This window comes from Podarcis liolepis (genome assembly GCF_965112155.1).
Source record: "Podarcis liolepis genome assembly, chromosome: W".
In the NCBI taxonomy this organism is placed as follows: domain Eukaryota; kingdom Metazoa; phylum Chordata; class Lepidosauria; order Squamata; family Lacertidae; genus Podarcis; species Podarcis liolepis.
The window spans coordinates 2,901,685-2,925,746 of NC_139568.1; the positions used below are offsets into that span (position 1 = coordinate 2,901,685).

The 24,062-nt window shown below is 47.6% G+C and overlaps 1 long non-coding RNA gene across 1 annotated transcript; it reads right to left on the minus strand.

Moving 5' to 3' along the window:
* Positions 1-639: 639 nt before the first annotated feature.
* LOC310697752 lies at positions 640-4,279 on the minus strand. Its single transcript, XR_014521194.1, has 2 exons — positions 4,001-4,279; positions 640-1,862 (listed from the first exon to the last, which is right to left on the minus strand). It is a non-coding gene; the product is annotated as an uncharacterized lncRNA (long non-coding RNA).
* Positions 4,280-24,062: the final 19,783 nt, after the last annotated feature.

Below are 24,062 nucleotides of genomic sequence, written 5' to 3' on the forward strand. Positions count from 1 at the left end.
AATTATGTCTTCAGATCCCCCCCCCCCCCTTGCAGGCCTATTTCCAAAGGGTGCTTTGCGGGAGACCAAAATATTAAGACCATCTCCTCACCAGCTAAGCAGCCTGCCAATGCATCACAGTGGCCACAACAATTTCTTCCCATAAAAGACTTGAGAAACTGACTAATTGAATTTTGAAGGAAATGCCCTTGTGCCCAGGTTTGGAAATACATGTAAAAGCAGCAAGAATTGTCTCAAGATCACATTATTGCCTCAAGGTATGGTGTAGAATTAATAATTTGTATGTTTTGTGTATTATGTGTTATTATGTAGGAATGCTGAAATGTGTCTGATAGCATGTTATCTCCACAAAGGGGGGGGGGGGCAAAATTTCTGTGTGTAATTGTTTCTGTATAATGTAGGGTACATAACCATGAACAACAGAAGGATATGGCTTACACCCCAAGTTTTTTCATGGAGGATTCTCATATATTACATGCTTTCCGATAGAGCAGGCTATATTTAGATTAAGTCAACTGATGATCATATTCCCTTGTCCCACCTGGCACTCTGCAGAGTGCCAACCTTCCCTACCCATTTATTTATGTATTTAATGTTTTTCTATACACGAAGTTCCCAGAAAGAAATTACCTTTTACTATTTCTTTCTTTCTGTTCCAGAAAACTATTTCAAATCTCTTCTATGACTTCTCTGTATCTCTTGCAGATTCAGTACTGTCTTTAAGTAGCAATTGTTCTGTATTTATTTATTAATCTTGGTCTTCCCGTATAGCTGTGAAATTAATCTAACCACAACCAAGTATTATTCTTGGAACCATATTTTATCAGGTAGCTTTGAAGCAACACTCTTTATTATTATTTGAGATGTTTTGATTAGAATGCCAAATGAAAATGGGTGTAGATCATGTCCCAAATTTTATTTATCTATTTGAGGACACGACTACCATATGTGGAATAAGGTTCCTTCACTTTCCTTACATCTCTAACATATTATTATTATTATTATTATTGATAACAAGAAACGTGTATATGCCTTGATGTAGCAGGAATGGTCCCTTATAGAGTTAAATTGACTCATTTGGACAAGTGCCCTTTTTAAGAATGGTTTTGTTTTAACATATTGGTTTTGAAAAGTTGAGAACCATGGGGCAAGATAAATTCAAATTGGACTCTGTTGGAATTGGGCACGTGTATCCAGGCTGCAACTAGCTTTTGGTCCTTTAAGAGCAAGTGAACAACTTTCCATGAGTGCAAGACCAGAGCCTGCAATAATAAAACCCCATAGAAAAGCCAAGGCAAAGACATCTCTCTCGTGATATGTCCAAACCTGTGCCAGCTATGGTGAGTGCCAGGCGACATGGTTAAATGAAAGCCCTTAGGGGATTCAACAGGATGTGTTACTGTACCACTATGCCGGTGTGAGACCACAGAAGAGCTAGCTTGGCACCTGAAAACACAAAAACGGTGGGGCTAAAAAGCAAACTGCATTTTTTCAGTCAGTAGTGGACCTTCCTGCTAAATGTAAAGCATACACCACTATTGAAAATGTTTCTCCCAAGAGCTAGAATGCCACAAGTAATTTAGTAACAAAATACAACAGGTGTTCTTTTTATGTAATATCCTATATCCGGCTATCTGCACTGCTATACTTGCAAATGACTGTAAGAGGCATGGCTTGCAAGTCCCTTACAGGTTTGCATAAACCCACACATCTGGTACGGTAGATACCAAGTTATTATTTAGCGCATATCTATATAACACGCGCGTACATTGTATTAGTCCATGTTGCTCCCTCCTTTGCTGCCCTGCTCAACCCACCTCCTTTTCCATTAGAGCCTATTCCCACTCACAAGGCACCCCTACCTTCTTTTTTTTTTTTTAAGATATTTGTCAGAGCTGCCCTAGGTCCCAGCTCACAAAGGACCAACGCCAGTTCGTTGTTATATACAAAGGTCTTTATTGAAGTTCATTTTCGTTTACACAGCCGCAGCGTGCAGCTCTACGTCTGAAACTCTAGACTGCTGAAGCTCCGTCTGAATCTCCTCCCCCCAGACACCAGTTTAAGACTCTAGCCTTGCTCCACCTCTTCCTCTGCTCTTTCCTCCTCTGGGTCCGCCTGTCAGCTGGGGTCTCGCCCTTCCTAGACTCTTCTGACGCTGAGTCCCCTGAGTCTTACCCCTGCCTCCAGCGGGCTTTAGGACCTGGTTCCCAATCCGGGCTTTCTGCTGTCCCGCACGCCTGTACATTTGAACTTGGCGCGCGCGCCCAGCCGGCAACCTTCCTCCTGACTGTTACACTGCTCCTGTCACTGCTTCCCCCTTCGGGGAGGCTAGCTGGACTTGACCTCCCCTCCGTTCCCCCACTCTCCGATAGAGGCGTGGTCAGTCTCGACTCATCTTCTCTCCCTGCTGGAGGAGACGCTGGCCCTGACACCTGGGACTCTTCCCCCCCACTACGCTCTGGTGGGGAAGCTGGCCCTGATCTCCAGCTGCTGCTTTGGGAGTCCCCGCTGGCCCCCCTTGCCCTGACCATCGGCACCTCCTTCTGGGAATCTTCTGATTCGCTGGAGAACCTCATGGAATCTCTCAGGTCACTGCTATACCCCCCTACGCTGCCCTCCGATTCTTCCCCTTCGCTCTCCATTTCCTGTCTCCCCTGTGCCTCTGTTCCTGAGGCCCTGACAATATTTATTGAAATTTTTTTTAAAACAACAAACAAACCACCACACATACAAGATACCCTCACCATACAGAAAGAAAAAGTCAAAGGAAAGTTAAAAAATAAACAAAGAATAAAAGAAAGGTACATACAAAATACAATTGTTCATGAGTCGTATTTTCATAATCTTTGGACTTCCTCACATCACCCTTGCCTGCGTTCTCAGTCACATAGTTATAGACAGCAATTTATTACCTTATTTCAGTTCTTATTTTGTAAATTTCCAATATTATGTCCCAAATTTTAAATAACTTTATCGTAAATTAAGCTGCTTGGTTTGAAGATAATGTTACTTCAAATTTCATCGTTTCTTAGACCTCACTTGTTCTCATATGTCTTACAACAAAATTACTGCTGCCATGTTACTTTCAATCGTGCATTCTCCTAACATTCATACAGTTTATAGTGTTTTTGTAAATAGTCTTTAAATTTTTTCCAGTCCTCTTCCACGGTCTCTTCTCCCAGGTCCCGAATTCTGCCAGTCATTTCAGCCAGTTCCATGTACTCTATCAGTTGCGTCTGCCATTCTTCCAGTGTGGGTAAATCTTGGGTCTTCCAGTGCTTTGCGATGAGTATTCTTGCTGCTGTTGTTGCATACATAAAAAAGGTTCTATCTTTCTTTAACACCCCTTGGCCGACAATGCCCAAAAGGAAGGCCTCTGGTTTCTTAAAGAAGGTATACTTAAATACCTTTTTTAACTCATTATAGATCATTTCCCAGAAAACCTTAACCCTTGGGCACGTCCACCAGAGGTGAAAGAATGTTCCTTCAGTTCCTTTACATTTCCAACATTTATTATCGGGCAGATGGTATATTTTTGCCAGCTTGGCTGGGGTCATGTACCACCAGTATATAATTTTCATAATGTTTTCTTTCAAGGCATTACATGCCGTGAACCTCACTCTGGTGGTCCATAACTTTTCCCAGTCAGCAAACATAATATTGTGCCCAATGTCCTGTGCCCATTTAATCATAGCTGATTTGACAGTTTCATCCTGCGTATTCCATTTCAACAGCAAGTTATACATTTTTGAAAGTACCTTAGTCTTAGATTCTAACAGTTCTGTTTCTAGTTTTGATTTTTCCACCTGGAAACCTTTTTTTTTTATCTGCCTTAAAGACCTCCCTAATCTGAGCATAATGTAACCAATCTCGCACTTTGTCCTTTAGTTTCTCAAAACTCTGCAATCTCCAGGTATCTCCTTCTTTTTCTAGTATTTCCCAATATTCTGGCCAATTGGCCTCCATATTGAGTATTTTCTGGGCCACAAGGCACCCCTACCTTCACTGAGATTTAGGGTGCAGAGAAAAGATTTGCAAGTTCTTACAGAACTTTAATGCAAATCTATCTCCGAATGGGGGACTGATACGGAAGGGGGGGCATGTCGTCTTCACCTCCTTCTTCCCTACAATATATCCATTTATTTCCAATTGTAAATGTCAAAAGGGACTAAAATCTATAAAATTCATAGAAAATCAACGTGCCGATTTGCTCAATTTCTCTAGGACTCCAGGACACCTCCCCTGTTCTCCATAATCCCTCAAGCAAGGTGTCAAGACCCTAATCCTGTCAAACACCCCAGTGCTCCCTGTAAAGAAACCTTCAGCAGAGGGAGCCCCAGTCCGGTATCGTTTCGTCCAAGATCTGAGACTGGTAAACCAATTCGTAATACCCCGCCACCCAGTGGTGGGCAACCCAAACTGTCTTCTAAACGCCATCCCGGCGGGGACAATGTGGTACACCGCTGCGGACTTATGCTCCGCCTTTTTCAGTATACCTTTAGACCCCGCCAGCCAGTTCCTTTTTGCATTCACCTGGGGACCCAGCCAATTAACTTGGACCAGGCTGCCCCAGGGTTACGTGGAATCACCTGGAATCTTTTCTGCGATATTACATCAAGATTTACAGGATATACACCTACCTGCTGGCTCCGCCCTCTTGCTCTACGTAGATGATTTGCTTTATGTTCTACCAGTGAGGAGGCATGCAAATTAGACACCAAACACCTCCTTTCAGAACTAGCACACAAGGGACACAAGGTGTCCCCAAAAAAGTTGCAATACTGTAAACAGGAAGTAAAGTACCTCGGGCACATCCTAGGAGTGGGTACCCGACGCCTAGCAACCGATAGAATCGAAGATGTCACCAAAATTCCCCTCCCCAAGACAAAGCGGCAATTGCGCAGCTTCCTCGGAATGGCCGGCTTCTGCCGGGCTTGGATTGCTGGTTATAGTGAAATAACGAAACCTTTATCTGCTATGACCCGCCAAGACCACCCAGATACACTGGTTTGGGAGGAGGAAGCCTATAAATCTTTTGATCGCTTAAAACGAGAATTAAGATCTGCCCCCGCCTTGGGCCTGCCAGACTACCAGATTCCCTTCAATCTGTTCATTCATGAACAAGTGGGGGTAGCCTCAGGGGTCCTAACTCAACCCTTCCGAGATCAAGAAAGGCCAGTAGCCTGTTACAGCTTACAGCTAGACAACACCGCAAAGGGAGCAGTGAGTTGCCTGAGAGCTATTGCCGCCGCTGCGATCCTCCTCGAAAAGGCTCAGTAAACAGTGTTGGGACATGAAATCGCCATCCATGTTCCCCATTCCGTCTCCACCCTTCTAACCCTGAGAGGCTGTCACCACTTCTCAAACTCCCGCCTAAACCGATACGAAGCCCTCCTGCTAACTCCATCTAACGTCACCATTAAACAAGTCAACTCCCTCAACCCGGCTACCTTGTTACCCCTCCCTGATGATGGCACCCCACACCATGACTGCACCACAATAGTCCGCCAAGCCGAGAAGCCCCGAGAGGATCTAGCTCACCTTCTCCTAGAAAATCCGGACCTAATACTTTACACTGATGGCAGCTCTAATGGGGAAAGAAAGACCGGATATGCCATTATCTCTGACTTTGAAGTTTTAGAATCAAACCCAATTAACCCACAGTATAGTGCCCAAGCCGCGGAATTAATTGCACTCATACACGCTTGTGAAATTAGCAAAGGCAAAAGGACCACCATTTACACAGACAGCAAATACTGCTTCGGGCTGGTACACACGACCAGCCAGATTTGGCTCCAAAGAGGCTTCTTAACTGCAGCCGGCTCTCAAATTTCACATGCCGCCCTAGTGGAGAGACTGCTAACAGCTATCCACTTGCCCAGCGCAATAGCTGTCGTCCATTGCAAGGCGCACACCAAGGGAAGGGATTCAGTCTCTCTCTCTTTTTTAAAAAAAATAATAATATTTATTACTTTTTCAACAATTTAAACACTACACACAAAAAAGAACAATAAAGAGAAAAGGGAAAAAAGAACAATACAATACAATACAATACACAAACACTACATAACACTAACACATTAAACTGACAAAACAAAACAAAAACAATTTAAAACACATCCAACAATTTCAATATCTTATCTTTCATTCACTTATTTCAACGACCTCCTCACACCTCCCTTTTTGTATTCCACTTCTGTTAATTATTTCAGCAATTCCTTTCCATCTTCCTGTTTTCTATCCTATAATTATCTTAACACATTCTATCCTTATTTTTCCTTTAATATTCTATTAATCTATTTATACTTAATTCCTTATAACATTTCTACTAAAGCCATATAACTTCATTCCAACATTCTTCTAACATTCATTAATTTTACAGTATTTCTATAAATAGTCTTTAAACTTTTTCCAGTCTTCTTCCACCAACTCTTCTCCCTGGTCTCGGATTTTTGCCAGTCATTTCCGCCAGTTCCATATAGTCCATCAACTTCATCTGCCATTCTTCCCGAGTGGGTAAATCTTGTGCCTTCCAATTCTTCGCGATGAGCATTCTTGCTGCTGTTGTTGCATGCATAAAAAAAGTTCTATCCTTCTTTAACACCAATTGGCCGACCATGCCCAGGAGAAAGGCCTCTGGTTTCTTCAAAAGGGTATATTTAAATACCTTTTTCATTTCGTTATAAATCATCTCTCAGAGTGTCTTAATCCTTGGGCATGTCCACCAAAGGTGAACTCTAATCCTCAGATTTGTCTGTTTTTCTTTAAGTTCAATCATAGAAAGCGTCAACTTATGTTCATCAAGTTGCCTCTGTAGGGCTGGGACTCTCCCTCTCTCCAGTTGTGTTACTTTACATTCAGCAGCAACGGCTTTCTCCCTGGCTTCATCCGCAGTTTGCCGTATCAAAGTAGATTCCTGTATCAATTTCTGGGTGGTGTCTGTATTGGTATTATTTATACTTTCTGTATTTAAGTCGATTTTAGTAGTTGGAACATCCACTTTCGGATTTATCGCATCTATTTTCTTGTTAAGCTGTTCCAGTGAATCATTTATCTTATATAATGCAGTCACTAAGGCCTCTTCTGTCGACATTCCTCTTGGTTTTGAGTGTACTGGTGCAAAGGCAGCAGCAGAAGAAGCGGGGGGGGGGGGGCTGATGTTGAATCTCTCCTGGGTTGTTGCCAAGTCCTCCCAGACCTTAATGTTTTGTCAGCAGTTGACTGGTCTGTTTTTCCCTTTCCATTTGCCATAGCACTTAAAAGATTCAGGGTCTGTCCCAGAGTCTCACAGTTTTTTATTTTGCAGCTGGAAATTCCCCTAGCCCAGCTCTTGTAAAGCAACCAGTTTCAAAGACTTCCACTAGGGGGAAACAGTTTCTATTTATAATAGTCAATAATATCCTCTTTTAAACACAATTCAAACACTCCAAAGTTAGTTTCAATTTTCAGTTACTTTTACTCCTTTTTAAAAGCAGCCGGAGACAGTAGAAACAATGTATTTCTCTTATTTAGCTAGCTGTCAATGGACGTTCTAAATGCTGTCAATGAAGAGTCCAAAAGACGTCAGTCCTGGTAGCAGCCCGTTTCCAGGGTCAGAGCAGCGGTATTTTAGCTCTCTTGGCTCTCTGCCACCGGCATACTCAGTCCACAACTTCCCCCCCCCTCTTCTCCTGCCTCCAAGGGGGGGTTTAATGTTCTTTGCCGATGGAAATTTAGTTTTTTACAAAAGGCTTTCCAAGACTCCAGCTTGCAGCCTGATTGCCTCAGTCTATTTACAAAAGGGGAAGGCGGACTTCCTGTATTTGAACCTCCCCGTTACGATGCCAAATTAAACGTTTAAAAATCCAATTCTTCCGCTTCAGCTCTACTCACGGGTAATTACTTTAAAGTCAAATTGTCCACATGAAAAGGTCAGCGCTCTCCGGCAACAGCTATGCGGTTTCGCTCCGTGAAAGAAGCAGACGATTCGAAGCACCGCGCCGCTCACCCCACATCGCTCCAGACCACCGAAACCGGGTGTCCCCGCGAGTAGGGGAGGTGCAAAAGGTGCCCACCGAATCCCATGTCCACAGATTTCTCCCGCCTGTGATTTTTTGCGGGTCTCCGCCTTCGCCGTGGCGGCCAGACCCAGATTCCCACGGAGCAAATTCCTCCCGATCAGAGGAATTCTGCCATTACCGGAGGCACCTCCCCGGAAGTAGGAAGGGATTCAGTCTCAAGGGGTAACAGATGGGCTGATAAAGCAGCCCAGATGGCCGGGCTTCGCCCCCCAAACAATGAGCCCGAATTCCAAGCCTTACAGTTTCCTGTCGACATTGACCCTACACAAATATACAAATCGGCCCTAGAGGAGGAAAAAACCATGTGGGAATCTATGGGCGCTACTGAACAAAATGGCATCTGGATTCTCCCCGATGGCAGAACCGTCCTGCCAAAAGCCTGGATTCCAAAATTGGTGAGGATCCTTCACCAACAAACACATTGGGGAAAAGAGAGGTTAATGGAGCATGTTAAGAGGTCTTGGTACGCTCCAGGGATAGCAGCCGCAGCTACAGCAGCCTCAAAATGAACTGCATCACCTGTCACAACTTCAACCCCAAGCGTGAGCCCAGAAAACCGCCAGGGGCTAGACCATGGGCCTTTGTCCCCTTTGAAAGTTTACAACTGGACTTTATTGATTTGCCTCAATGTCAGGGCTTCAAACATGCCCTAATCATACTAGACCAATTCTCCTCCTGGGTGGAGGGATTTCCCTGCCGAAAAGCCACCGCATCAGTAGTTGCTAGGGCCCTCCTACAGGACATTATTCCCCGATATGGAGTGCCCCACCGGTTGGACAGCGACAGGGGAACCCATTTCGCTGCCAATGTAGTACAACAGGTGACCAGGGCCCTCCAAATAAAGTGGGATCTCCATACGCCATACCATCCACAATCCTCTGGCCAAGTAGAACGTATGAACCAAGAGATAAAAATACAACTGGGAAAACTTTGCAGGCTCACTGGACTGAAATGGGTAAATGCACTCCCACTGGTCCTCCATAACATACGGAGTGCCCCAACTGGACCTTTGAAACTGTCCCCGTTTGAACTCCTATTCAGGAGACCCCCTCCCGTTTATAACACCTTATTCCCCCTCTCAGAACTCGAGGTGGGGGAAGCAGAACTTACTAACTATATTATTCAGCTTCAGAAACAGCTGCAGCGTCTCCACCAGTACGCGGCTATCGAGGGACAGAACCTGCCCATTGACGTCCAAGCCCACTCCTTCCATCCAGGTGACTGGGTCCTGGTCAAGGTCTATCAGAAGCTACCCCTCCAGCCTGCCTGGGAAGGTCCCTACCAAGTACTTCTGACCTCACCAACTGCTGTGAAAGTGGGGGAGAAAACCGCGTGGCTACGTCACACGAGGTGCAAGGCGGCACCGCCACCCCAGGAGACGCAGGAGAGCCTCGGAGAGGATTACACCTTCGAAACCCCACTTTTGGCGACCTCCTACATCGATGACGACGAGGAACAGACCGGACCAGATCGGAGCCAGAATCGGGCTCAACAGACTGGACCAGATCGGGGCCAGAATTGGGCTCAACAGACCGGACCAGATCGGGGTCAGAATCGGGCCCAACAGACACCGACGTCATCAAATTACGCTTTAAACGGGTTTGACAGCTCGTTTGACAGTTCGTTTGACAGCTCGTTTGACAGCTCGCTTTGACAGCTCCGTAGACCGCTCTAATCCTCGCTTCCTGACAGCTCGTTTGACAGCTCGTTTGACAGCTCCGTAGACCGCTCTAATCCTCGCTTCCTAACAGCTCGTTTGACAGTTCGTTTGACAGCTCGTTTGACAGCTCCATAGACTGCCTTCCTCCCCGCTTCCCTGACAGCGTGTTTGACAGCTAGTTTGACAGTTCGTTTGACAGCTCCATTGACTTCTATGCTCACCACTCCGTTTCCACATTTGACAACTCGCCTCTTCTTCCCTTCCTTCAGCCTCTCACGACCGCCGACCATGAACCTGATCCCCACCTTTCTTATCCTCACCACCCTGACTGAGATCTCCACTTTTCCGCCGGACCATTGTACAGGACTACAAACAGACTACCACTTCTTGGATTACCACAGGATCGAGACCGGCGGAAAGTCCAACCCCGACCGAATGGGGGACTTTGACTTCTGCCTTCCAGAGTCCCGAACCCTGCTGCGCCACTCGCTAGTAGCCCGACTCACCGATAACGAATACTGGGAACGAGATTTGAGACAAGAACCTGCAACGCATTGGGTCAGCTGCCCTCACCCTTGATCACCCCTACTACCGGCTGAAGTGCTATAATGGGACCTACCTCCTTTACGGCAACGGGAAAGTCTCAAGGAGCCCGAATTGGACCGAGATCGAGGTAGGAGGGGACACGAATGTGTACACGTACTAAAACCACCCCTCCGAGAACTTGTTCTTTGGATTCCAGTGCCTCCTCATGACCCCGGAACCCCGAAAGCCTCAACTCCAAGGACTCTGCCTGAGGCGGTTCTGCTGCCTGTGGAGCCTTGGGGTCACCCACGATTCCGTTGGAGGAGAACAACAGCATCTCTTACTATCACTCAACATAGCAATATAGAGCTTCCAGGAACAGAGGCACTCTACCTCTGAAGCCCACAGCTAGAGGAGAAGCAGCAGGAGTGGGCTACTGCTTGTGAGTTTGGACTAGATGGGCTTTTCCTCTGATCCAGCAAAGCCACTTCCACCTACAAAGGAGGTGGAGTTGCGGGCGACTGAGGGAATCCCCGGCCGCGTCAGCCCCTGGACTATGCGGCCAAGAGCACCAAGAGGGGCCGAACATGGAGTCCAGCACTCTTCCGTTGCGCAGCTTGCAAACTGTCCGTGCCGATCCAAAAGCCCTTCTGCCTCTCCTTGGCCGGTAGCAGAGCGATCACAGCGGTTAGAAAGCAATTGCAGCGTGTGGGTAATAATTCAGAACAGACACAAGGCTTTCCTTATCTTCTTAGCCTTTAATCATGTAGAATAACAGCATAAATCAGACCTGGCGAAACCTCGCCCATTCTCCCTCTCGCATAGCGACAGACTGAAACACTCAGAGTCAAACCACTCCCGTAAGTGTTTGTGACCACGCCTCAGGAAAGAGACGTCACTCAGAACTCCTTAACCCTGTGAGTTCTGAAACCTTTAACAGCCAATCGGCTGGCTCAGGGGGCGTGACCAGCCCTATTTATCGCTGGCGCGGCTGGTTTCTCGCCTACCTCGTAGCAAATCGTCACAACTTTCTGGGTATTGGCGGTTAGGCATTGGTATTGGAATTGTTCTGTAGATGGAAGAGGGGAGGAAGCGCCATCACCTGCCCCGCATATTGAAAGGTAGTCCGATAAAGGGTTCCGGGGGCGTGGCCCTGTCCGAAGCCTATGGAGGTGAGGGCCTAAGGCACGCCCCATAGCAGTGACCCCCGGGGGGGCGGGTTCCGAGTTGATGTGCATCAGCAGGACTCCCCCTACTGGTGGTTAACCCTTCCCGGACTTCAAGCAGACGGGCTGAAGCCGGATAGTCAGTTAGGACCAATGCCTGAGTCAATACCACTCATCACCTGTAACCAATAAAGTTGTGGCCATATTTAGCCCGTTAACCTGAAATAATTGTGTCATGTGTCTTTATTTCCACTTTTTTTGTATATAAATATTTTATTAAGTTTTCAAACACAAAATATAAAGTAAAACATACAAAATCCCTTCACCAAGAAAATAACAGACATAAAAAGCAAATACAAATACACCAACAAACAATATAGAAAAGGAAAAGTAAGAAAAACCCCACTGTTCAAAACATTTTTTATATAACTAACTGGACTTCCTCACATCTCCCTAACCCTGCGTTCTTTATAATAAAAAATACCAGCAAATTATTACCTTGTTTCATACCTTATTTTGTACTTTTCAAATATTATATTTCTAAATTTAAAGTAGTTTTTGTCAACTCATTTGTACCTTGAATTAACCATAATATTACTTTAAATTTCAACCTTTTCTTACTTATAACTTAATTTTCTGTATCTCAAAATCAAATTACTGGAGCCATATTTTTCTAAATCGTGCAATTTCTTAACATTCATACAGCTTATATTGTTTTTGTAGGTAATCTTTGAATTTTTTCCAGTCGTCTTCCATTGTTTCTTCTCCCAAATCTCGGATTCTGCCAGTCATTTCAGCCAATTCCATATAGTCCATCAATTGCGTCTGCCACTCTTCCAGTGTGGGCAAATCTTGTGTCTTCCAACGTTTTGCAATAAGTATTCTTGCTGCTGTAGTCGCGTACATAAAAAAGGTTCTGTCCTTTTTTAACACTTTCTGGCCGACAATGCCCAAGAGGAAGGCTTCTGGTTTCTTAACGAAGGTATATTTAAATACCTTTTTTAACTCATTGTAAATCATTTCCCAGAAGGCCTTCACTTTTGGACAGGTCCACCAGAGGTGAAAAAATGTCCCTTCAGCCTCCTTACATTTCCAACATTTATTATCAGACAGGTGATATATTTTTGCAAGCTTGACTGGGGTCATGTACCACCTATATATCATTTTCATAATATTTTCCTTCAAGGCATTACATGCTGTGAATTTCATTCCGGTGGTCCATAACCTTTCCCAGTCTTCAAACATAATGTTATACCCAATATCCTGGGCCCATTTTATCATGGCTGATTTAACTGTCTCATCCTGCGTGTTCCATTTAAGCAGCAAGTTATACATTCTTGAAAGTACCTTAGTCTTTGGTTCTAACAATTCCGTCTCTAACTTCGATTTTTCCACCTGGAATCCTATCTTTTTGTCCAATTTAAAAACCTCTTGAATTTGAGCGTAATGTAACCAATCTCGCACCTTATTCTTTAATTTCTCCAAGCTCTGCAACCTCCAATTGTCTCCAATTTTTTCTATTATTTCCCAATATTTCGGCCAGCCGGCCTCCATATTGAGTCTTTTTCGGGCCTTAGCCTCCATTGGTGATAACCATCTCGGGGTCTTGTTTTCTAGTAAGTCTTTGTATTTTGTCCAGACAGTAAATATTGCTTTTCTGACAATATGGTTTTTGAACCCTTTATGAACCTTAACCTTGTCGTACCACAAATATGCATGCCATCCAAAAGCATTATTGAACCCTTCCAGATCTAGGACATCAGCGTTTTCTAAAAGAAACCAATCCTTCATCCAGCAGAAAGCTGTAGCTTCATAATACAACCTTAAGTCCGGCAGGGCAAATCCCCCTCTTTCCTTTGCATCAGTTAGAATTTTAAATTTTATTCTGGGCTTTTTGCCCTGCCAGACAAACTTAGAAATATCTTTCTGCCATTTTCCGAAACATTCCACTCTGTCCACAATCTGTAGGGTTTGAAACAAAAACAACATCTTTGGCAATACATCTTTGGCAATTATAGCTGCAATTCGACCCAACAAGGAAAGTTTCAATCTTGACCAAGTTTCTAGATCCTTTTTAATTTCTAACCAACATTTTTCATAATTGTCTTTAAATAAGTTCAGCTTTTTAGCAGTCAAATTAACCCCTAGGTATTTCACTTTTTTAACCACATTTAACTCTGTCTCTTTCTGAAACCTTTCTGATTCCTCAGTTGTGAAATTTTTTCCCAAAACCTTAGTTTTTTGCTTGTTCAGTTTGAACCCCGCCACCCGACCAAACTCATGAATTAATTCTAAAACTCTCTTCGTACTAGATTCTGGCTCCTGTAATGTTAATACCAAATCATCTGCAAAAGCTTTCAGTTTATATTGTTTCTCTCCGACCTGTATTCCTTGCACCAACCGGTCCTCCCTAATCATATTCAAAAGCACCTCCAGGACTGAAATAAATAACAGAGGGGATGGGGGCAACCTTGTCGTGTTCCTTTTTCAATTTTGAACTCTTCTGTCACCACATTGTTAACTATCAATTTAGCTTTTTGCTCTGAATAGATTGCCTCTAATCCATTTTCAAACCCCCGTCCCACTCCCATCCCTTCCAAGTTTTTCTTCATAAACCCAAGAGATGTTGTCAAAGGCCTTCTCCGCATCAATAAAAATTAACACTGCTTTTGTATTGATATTAGTTTGCAAAAGTTCCAGAATGTCAATAATGTTCCTAGTTGTCAGGGGTTCAGGAGCAGAGACGCAGAGAAGGGAGGAGACAGAGAGCGAGGGGGAGGAATACGAAGGAAGGATGAGTGGGGATGACGACCCGAGATCACCGAGCCTGTCTAGCGAGTCCGAGGATTCCCAGAAGGGAGCGCCAGCAGCCAGAGCAAGGGGGGAGAGCAGGGGGACACCCCAGGAAGAAGGGTCCAGAGAGGGATCAGAAAGCAGCAGTTGGAGATCGGGACCCACGTTCCCAGCCGGGAGCAGCGGGGAGAAAGGGGACCAGATATCGGGCTCCGGAGACTTTCAGAAGGAGGGAGGGCATGAGTCAGGAGTAGTCACGCCCACCTCGGGGAGCGAGGAAACGATCAAGAGGAAAGTGGAGAGTTGGGCGCGCGCGCCAAGTTCAAATGTAGCGGAAGCTGGCGCAGTCAGCAGCCCAGAGAGTGAACCGGGTCCCAAAGCCCGCCGCAAGGAGGCGGAAGGGTCAGGGGGGTCCGCGTCAGAAGAGAGTAGGAAGGGAGAGACCCAGGGGGGCAGGAGGACCCAGAGACGGAAGGAAAGGCGCAGGAGGTGGAGCAAGGCTAGGGTATTAAGCTGGTGTGCTAGAGGCGGAGACTCAGACGGGTCTTCGTCGTTCTGACCTAGAAGAAGTAGGGCTGCACGTTGCAGTTTGGAAATGGAACCTGTAATCCAATAAAGACTCTTTGAAACTGAACGCTGGCTGACTTGGTCCTATGTGAGCTGGGACTGGGCGGCAGCCCTGACAGTAAGACCCGTCTCTCAAGCTTCTGACACCTGATACCTCGCAGCGGAGACAGAAGCAGCTGGAGGAGGGGATCGGTGTGTGGGAGCAAGCTCACAACGGTTGGCAAAGATGACGGAAGCAGAGAAAGTTTCAGCGCTGCAACAGGCAGTTACCCAATTGAATGCGGAGGTACTGGCATCCAAGAAAAGGGAGGAGGATGCGGCAGCCGCCTACCGAGATCTCCACGCCAGGTTTGAAGCATGGGTTAAGCATGGGCAGCCAGGACCCAGACCGGAGGGGGTTGGGTTGGCACGGAGAGCAGGAGGGCTTGTGGCTCACTTCGATGGGAATTTACAACAGTACCCCAACTTTCGAGCAGATGTGATGTGCGCACTGCAACTGCTGGCAAAAGACTTTAGAGATGAGGAAGAGAAAGTGGGGTTTATACTGTCCCATTTGCATGGGGATGCGAAAGCGTGGCTGCGCAATTTGTGGAGGGATAAAGATCCGGCGCTTCAGAGTGCAGATGCCTTTATCAAAGCGATGGATGCATGTTTTTTTGTCTACCATTGATGTGGATCTTGCCCGACGGGAGATTCATGGACTGAAACAAGGGAGGGCGAGCGTCCGGCAGTACCACGCCCGCTTTTTTGCGCTGGTCAGTGCATTGGAATGGGACCGGGACTCGCCCCCAGTCAGGGACCTGTTCTGGGAGGGTCTCAGCTCTGCTGTGAAGGATGAAATTGCGAGGGGGGAGAGGCCCCGAAGCACGCAGGAGGTGGTCCAAAGGGCGCTGACTGTGGGGGTGCGGCTGGAAGAACGTCCATGGTGCAGAGATGAAGGACGTGGAGGGCGCGAAGCAGCGAGAAGTTTCTCTTTCGTTCCAAGGGAAGCAGCGCGTGCGCAATCCACACCTCCGCCAGGAGGGGGAGTGGAACCTATGGAAGTGGGAGGCGCCAGGGCTCAGTCAGCTAGCAGAGCCTCTGCACCGACAGCAGTCAAGACTAAACCTCCTAGAGGGACCAGGAAGTGTTACATATGCGAGAGCCCTCAACACTTGGCGAAAGAGTGTCCCCAGAGGAGCTCCAAGCACACTGCAGCCTCCGCAACGGTGAAAGTGGCCACGCAATGCAGCGAAGCCCAGCAGGGAAACGACGATGTCTGGCTGGAGACAGAGGCACTGGGGCCCAGCCAGACGCATCAGTGAAGCAGTCCCCAGCGATATTGCAACCCACGGACCCCCTACCACCCAAACCAGTAGTGCAACTCACAGCGTCTCTCCAGCTACCCAATGGAGTCACCATCGAAGTGCCGCTTTCTGTGGATTCTGGAAGCAACGCAGACTTTATAGCACAGGATTTTGTGGAGCAGCACGCTATGAAGCTGCTGCCTGCCACTCTGCCCCTGCAAGTCGTCACAGTGGATGGCAGAGAGTTGCTAGGGGGGCAGGTGGTGAAGCAGACGCCACCAATGGTGATGCAACTTGGTAACCACAGGGAAGTCATCAGTTTTAATGTCACCCGACTGTCGGACACGCCCATTGTGTTGGGCATGAGTTGGCTGGACAGGCACAGTCCAACGCTGGCTTGGTACCAGAGACAGCTGATCTTCGGCTCCTCTTACTGTGCAGAACACTGCATCCTGCCCAGACAGGAGGGGGAGGAGGAGGACTCACACCTGCAGTTGGGAACGTTGCAAGCAGTCCCCCACAAATACGCGGACTTTCTGGAGGTCTTCTGCGAGAAAGAGGCAGACAAGCTACCACCGCACAGGCAATATGACTGCAAGATTGACCTCCTGCCAGGGGCGACGCTGCCGAAGGGGAAGCTATATTCCATGTCTGAGGACGAACTACAGGAACTCAAACAGTTCATCGATCACAATTTGCAGCGCGGTTTCATCCGGGAGTCCAGCGCAGTAGGGGGCAGTCCTGTTTTCTTCGTGAAGAAAAAGGACACGCCCCAAAAAAGATTGGTCGTGGATTACCGCCTCTTAAACAGAATGACCAAGCCCTCCGATTTCCCTATGCCCAGGATTGACGACCTGCTGGCGACGGTGCGCAAGGGACGCGTGTTCACCAAGTTGGACCTGCGAGGAGCGTACAATCTCATCCGCATGAGGGAGGGCGATGAGTGGAAGACAGCCATGTTCACGCCTCTAGGCACCTACGAATACAGAGTGATGCCGTTTGGTTTGCAAAACGGTTCTCACTGTTTTCAAGCTTTTATGCATCACGTGTTGGCGGGACTCCTCTACAAGAAGTGCGTCTGCTTTCTGGATGACATCCTGATATTCTCTGACTCGCAGCAAGCACACGACCAGGACGTTCGGGAGGTGCTGAAGAGGCTGCAGCAGCATAGACTGTACGCCAAACTGGAGAAGTGCCAGTTCGACACGACGGAGGTGGATTTCTTGGGTTACAAGCTGTCGGACAAGGGGCTAGCCATGGACAGCGCCAAGGTTCGTGCGGTGTTGGATTGGAAGAGCCCGCGCAACCGGAAAGAGGTCCAGAGGTTTGTCGGATTCGCCAATTTCTATCGCAAGTTTATCAAGGGGTTCGCGATGCAGACGGCAGCTATTACGGACACGCTAAGCTCCAAGAAAAAGAAATTCATCTGGACGGAGCAGGCGGAGCGGTCCTTTCAGACACTCAAGCGTCTCTTCGCGTCGGAAGAGCAACTGCTGCATATCGACCCCAGCAGACCGCTGAGGGTGGAGACAGACGCGTCCGATAGAGCAGTGGGAGCGGTACTGCTGCAGAAGGACCCGCAGGGGGTCTGGAGGCCGGGGGCGTTCTACTCCAGAAAGCTCAGCAAGTCGGAGCAGAACTACACCATCTGGGATAGGGAGCTGCTTGCCATTCATGCAGCTTTCAAGGCGTGGAGGCACTTCCTGATCGGCGCCAAGCACACGGTGCAGGTCTGCACGGACCACAAGAATCTGGAGCACTGGCGCACGGCTCGGTTCCTGAACCAGAGGCAGATCCGTTGGGCGGAGTTCTTTGCTGACTTCAATTTCCGAATTGAGTATGTCCCGGGCGACACCAACATCATGGCGGATGCCCTGTCCCGAAAACCGCAGTACCTCGAAGAGGCGACGCCAGCGGCGGCCATGCACATCTTCGCGCCAACAGCGTGGGCGTGCGCTTCAGCCACAGTAGACCTGGATGCGGTGCGACGGGCGTTGACGGACGACTCATTCGCGCAGGCGAAGATGGCAGAGGTGCACAAGGGCACGGCGAAGGGCGACGAGTTCCAGATACGAGACGGCTTGCTCTTACGTAAAGGGGCCGTCTACGTGCCGGGAGACGAACTTCGCGCCCGGGTACTGCAGCAGTTGCACGACGCACCCACGGCCGGGCACTTTGGCACAGAAAAAACGGTGGAATTGGTCGCAAGAGACTTTTGGTGGCCCAGACTGAGGGGGGAAGTCGCGGACTATGTCGCGAGGTGCGACACCTGCCAGAGGGCCAAGCCGGTGCACAAACCACCGGCGGGACTGCTGGAACCGCTGCAAACGCCGTTTGAACCATGGGAGAGAGTGGCCCTGGACTTTGTCACGGATCTACCCAGCTCGAGAGGCAAGACAGTTGTACTAGTGGTGGTGGACTTGTTCACCAAGATGGCACATTTCATACCGTGTGCGAAGGTGGCCACGGCAGAACAAACAGCCAAATTGTTCATAGATCACGTGTTCAAAGTGCACGGGCTGCCGCGGTCTATACTGTCCGACCGCGGACGCCAGTTCATCTCGAATTTCTGGCAAAAGCTGATGGGCTTCCTGAACGTCAAGATCAACCTGACATCGGCAAGGCACCCGCAGACCAACGGGCAAGCGGAGAGGGTCAATGCCATCATGCAGCAGTACCTGAGATGCTATGCCAATCAACAGCCTGCGACGTGGGTGGATTACCTGCCGCTCGCCGAATTCGCCTACAACAACACGAAACACGTATCCACAGGGGTGACGCCGTTCTTCGCCAACAATGGGAGGAATCCCAGAACCTTCCCGGGACTGGACAGAGTGGGGGAAGGGGAACCACAGACGGCGGACGCTTTCGCATCTGAGTTGCAAGAGGTCCACGATCAACTCAGACGGCAGCTGGAGCTGGCGAAGCACGCATACAAGGTCCAAGCTGACAAGCACAGGCGAGTTGGCGAGGAGATCCGAGTGGGAGACTGGGTCTGGTTGGCAGCCCACGCGGTGCCGACCCGATCGTTAGCCAAGAGGAAGCTAGGGCACAAGCAACTCGGTCCATACCGAGTCGAAGCGCAGATCAACCCGGTGGCTTTCCGGCTGGTGCTACCAGAGGGTTCCAGGATGCATCCGGTGTTCCACAGGTCGGTGCTCACTCCCTACAGGGCACCGCACAGGTTCCAGGAACCAGGAACGGCACCGAGTCAGTCTCCGGAGCGGACGGAGGTGGGAAGATTGCCACAGCAGGACCCCATCAACGAAGTCACGGAGATTTTGGACTCCAGATGGGGGGAAGACGGAGTAGAATATCTACTAGCAAGGGAGGGCACCCGGGCCAGTACTAATAGCTGGGTGCCGGACTACGCCTTGGAGGAACCCCTGCTCAAGGATGAGTTTCATGCCCTTTTCCCACACAGACCTATGCCAGCGGGCTTCTTCGACGACTGGTTGTTCACGCCCACGCTTTCCTCCAGCACGTTCCATGGCTTCGACTCGGAAGGGGAACCCGCACCGCGCACACGTTCCCCAGAGGGGTCACCGGAGGGTTCGGCGTCCGACAACTCGTATTGGTGGGACGATCGGCCAGAGGAGCAGTGGCGCCGGAAGTGGCAGGAGACACCAGGTCCAGCGACAGACGCAGAGACGGACATGGACGTTTGCGGGGAGGACCTTGGTTTCGAGCACGGTGGCACCGAAATGGAGGCGGAGGAGACCACCGTTGACGAACGCGGGGAGGAAGACTCGGAGGTCTTCAGTTGGCGGCCATCAACGGGGAGCGAACTGTATCCGACATTCACTCCCGTGATGACGGAGCACCCACCAACCACCCTTGAAAGCGGGGAGGGGGGAAGGGGGGGCTTCGAGGGGGGGATGGATGTCAGGGGTTCAGGAGCAGAGACGCAGAGAAGGGAGGAGACAGAGAGCGAGGGGGAGGAATACGAAGGAAGGATGAGTGGGGATGACGACCCGAGATCACCGAGCCTGTCTAGCGAGTCCGAGGATTCCCAGAAGGGAGCGCCAGCAGCCAGAGCAAGGGGGGAGAGCAGGGGGACACCCCAGGAAGAAGGGTCCAGAGAGGGATCAGAAAGCAGCAGTTGGAGATCGGGACCCACGTTCCCAGCCGGGAGCAGCGGGGAGAAAGGGGACCAGATATCGGGCTCCGGAGACTTTCAGAAGGAGGGAGGGCATGAGTCAGGAGTAGTCACGCCCACCTCGGGGAGCGAGGAAACGATCAAGAGGAAAGTGGAGAGTTGGGCGCGCGCGCCAAGTTCAAATGTAACGGAAGCTGGCGCAGTCAGCAGCCCAGAGAGTGAACCGGGTCCCAAAGCCCGCCGCAAGGAGGCGGAAGGGTCAGGGGGGTCCGCGTCAGAAGAGAGTAGGAAGGGAGAGACCCAGGGGGGCAGGAGGACCCAGAGACGGAAGGAAAGGCGCAGGAGGTGGAGCAAGGCTAGGGTATTAAGCTGGTGTGCCTTCTTCCCCTCCATAATCTGATTACAAACCTCCAATAGTGGTTGTATCAAAAAATCTTTCAATGTCTTATAATACTTGGAGGTAAGTCCATCTGGTCCTGGAGATTTACCTAGTTTCATATTCTGAATGGCACCCTCAATTTCTTGTTGGGTTATCTTATAATTCAGGATTGTTCTTTTTTCCTGAGATAATTTCGGTAGTCCATTAGTTTTTAAAAATTGATCTATCTCCGTCTCTTCTTGCGGCCCTTGCATATAAAGTTGTTTGAAGTATCTCTGGAAGCACTTTCTAATTTCCTCAGGTTTCTGGATATTTCTCCCTTCAATCTCTAGGTTTGTAACCGTATTCAATTTTTGTCTCTTTTTCAACTGCCATGCAAGCAGTTTCCCACACTTGTTTGCTGATTCAAATGATCTTTGTTTCATTAATTTAATTTTCCATTCAACTTCTTGGTTTATCAATCTAGCATATTCTGCTTGATGGAATTTGATTTCTCTCAGAATCTCCTGTGATTTTGGTTTTGATCTCAATTTTTTCTCACCATCTCTTATCTTCTCTAAGATCTTATCCTTTTTTTCATTCCAAAGTCTTTTCTTTATCGTGTTCTGTTGTATCAAAAACCCTCTCATAACGGCTTTACTTGCGTCCCAGATTATTCTTTTTTCCACCGTAGTATTCAAATTTATTTCAAAATAATCTTTTAGGGTTTTTTGGGCCTTCTTCACAATCTCCTGATCTCTTAATAGGGTGTCATTCATTTTCCATCTGAAGGAACCGATTGGAGTAAGTCTCATTTCCACTTTCATAGCGTTATGGTCGGAGCAGGTTTTTGGGCAGATTTCCACTTTTCTAGTCTTAGGTGCCAGCCCTCTAGTTATCCATATTTGGTCGATTCTTGTCCATGACAGATGGGCTTCAGAAAAGAATGTTCCTTCTTTGCCTAGGGGGTTCTTTGTCCTCCAGATATCAATCAAGTCCATATTGTCAGTTAGTTCAAAAAAAGTTTTAGGTAGTCTGCCGTCTTTTGTTAAATTTTGATTTTGTGACTTGTCCATATTTGTAGAGACCACCCCATTCATATCTCCCATCATAATGATGTTGGTATAGTCCAAATAGTCCAGCATTGTCTCATGCAGCTTCTTATAAAATACTGATTTCCCCTCATTCGGTGCATAAATTCCTAATATTAAAAACTTTTCTCCTTGAGTCTGTATCTCGATTGCCAGAATTCTTCCTTGCTCATCTTTAAATAAGAATTTTGGTGACAGGCTCTCCTTTGCATAAATCACCACTCCTCTTTTCTTGACTCTGTCCGATGAGATAAATTCTTGGCCTAATCTTTTATTAATTAACACATTCCTATGGAGCCTAGTCACATGTGTTTCCTGCAAGCAAATAATGTCCAATTGTTCTTTTTTCAATATATGAAAAATTCTTCTTCTTTTTTCCGGGGAATTTCCGCCATTAATGTTCCAACTGAGAAGCTGCAGAGTCATCCTGGATCAATCTGTTATTCCTTTGATGATGGTGTCTCTTCCTTTGAATCCTCTGGTCCCGAGGGTACAGGTATGGGTGCAGATTCAGGCGGAGGTGGTGGCCAAGATCCTATTGTTCCTTTCTGAAGGTCCTCTTCGTGGTCGTTCAAAAACTTTTGTTGATCTTCTGCTGTTTTGATTTTAACTTTCTTTCCTTTGAAGTTGAAGGATAGTCCTTGAGGAAACTCCCACCTAAAAGGAATTGAGTTACCTTTCAGTAGTCTTGTTAATTTTGTATAAGTAGCTCTAAGGTCCAAGAGTTGTTTCGGGATGTCTTTGTAGATTTCTGCTCTGATGCCTTGAATAACAAGTGACTTTCCAAAATGAAGGCCTAGTATTTTATCTCTCTCTTGCTTGGATCTCAAAATGATCAAACAGTCTCTGGATCTGTCCTTCCTCACCACTCTTCCCAGTCTAAACGCAGTTACAATTTTAAAATCTTTGTCTTCTTCTATACCCCAGAACTTTGAAAATTCTGATGTCAAATAACCAATCAAATCTTCCTGTTCAAGTTCCGGAATAGCTCTCAATCTGAGATTGTTTTCCCGGTTTCTCAATTCAACCATAGACAGGTAGGCCTGTTGTTCACCAATCTGTTTGTGCAACGGCTTCACCTCCACTTTGATTGCCTCGGCCTTCTTATTGGCTTCCTCTGCTTTTTGATTGGCTTCCTCAGCCAATTTGCGATTTTCTGCAGTTGCTTCCTGGAGATTCCCAATTGCTTGTGTATGTTGAGCGACTTGATCAGTCAGTTTGCTAATAGTGGCTGTGGCTTGGTCAATTTTGGTCGAATGCTCATCCGCCTTTTTGTTTAAAATTGCCAGTTGTTCCAAAATTTGATTTAGGACTGTTTCAGATCCTCCTGAAGCCATATCCTCTGATAATGTCTGCTCAACTTCCCCTTCTTGCGTCCCTAAAACAGCTGGGACAGATGATCTGCGTGGCTGAGAAGTCAAAGTTGTTTGTACAAGTTGTTTAGCCTTCGTTTTAGCCAATCTTGCTTTCCCTGTGCCACTCATTCCAATCCTGTCTACGTGCCAAGGTCAGGCTATGTACAGTCCCATGGGAAAGACAATTATAGAGAATAAACAACAAGGCAGTAAAGAATCAAAACAAAATGCAGTTCCCAGACAATTGTAAATCCAAAGTCCTCTAGGGGGAGTGCAACTGTACTTCAGAAGAAAGAAAGAGTTATTCCGCCATTAAAGTCCCAGCAGTTAAAAACAGATTTAAAGGGAACCTTCAAATTCCTTTTGGCATGTAGAGCTTTCCCCAAGTTAAAACAAAGTCTCACGAAAGGTGCAAGAAACAGTTTCCCTATTTGTATCCAAACTGTGACGCTCGCATGTAGCACTTTCAGAAATTGAAAACAGTTTCAGCAATCATTTGTAAATCCACAAAGGGGAGGAAAAGTCCAATCAAAAGCCAGCAAAAATAAAGCAAAATTGTCTCTTTTAAATTCTTAAAAGCAAGTTCAATTGTTGCACGAAAATCCACACTTTTTACAACCATTTTTTAAAGTGCTTCCAGCTTGTCAGAATCTTTACTTTGATCTTTTAAGCACAATCGGGAGACGGACTTCCTGGTTGCGTCTCCCGTTTTCAGCCAAATTCAATCGCTTTAGTCCCGAAATTTTTAAATTCCCCTACTCACGGGTTTGTAGTTTAGAGTCTGATGTTCCAGGAAAAAAGATCAGCGCTCATCGGCAGCAGCTGCGCGGCTTCACTTCTGCAGAAAGAGCGATGAACTCACAGCACCGCTCCCCCTTCCACGTTCCGGAGCCCCTTACGGGGCTCCTTCCTCATTTCTGGGGGGGCTTCTGGTGCCCGCCGAGTCCCACAGGCTCACTCTGCCTGTGGTTTTTCTTGATGGGTCGCCGCTTTGCCGTAGCGGACGACCCTTTTCTGCGGAGCCCCTCTTCACAGCACGAAGAGGACCGCCATTGCCGTTTCGCGCCGCCTCCGGAAGTCCTCTCTTTATTTCCACTTTGGG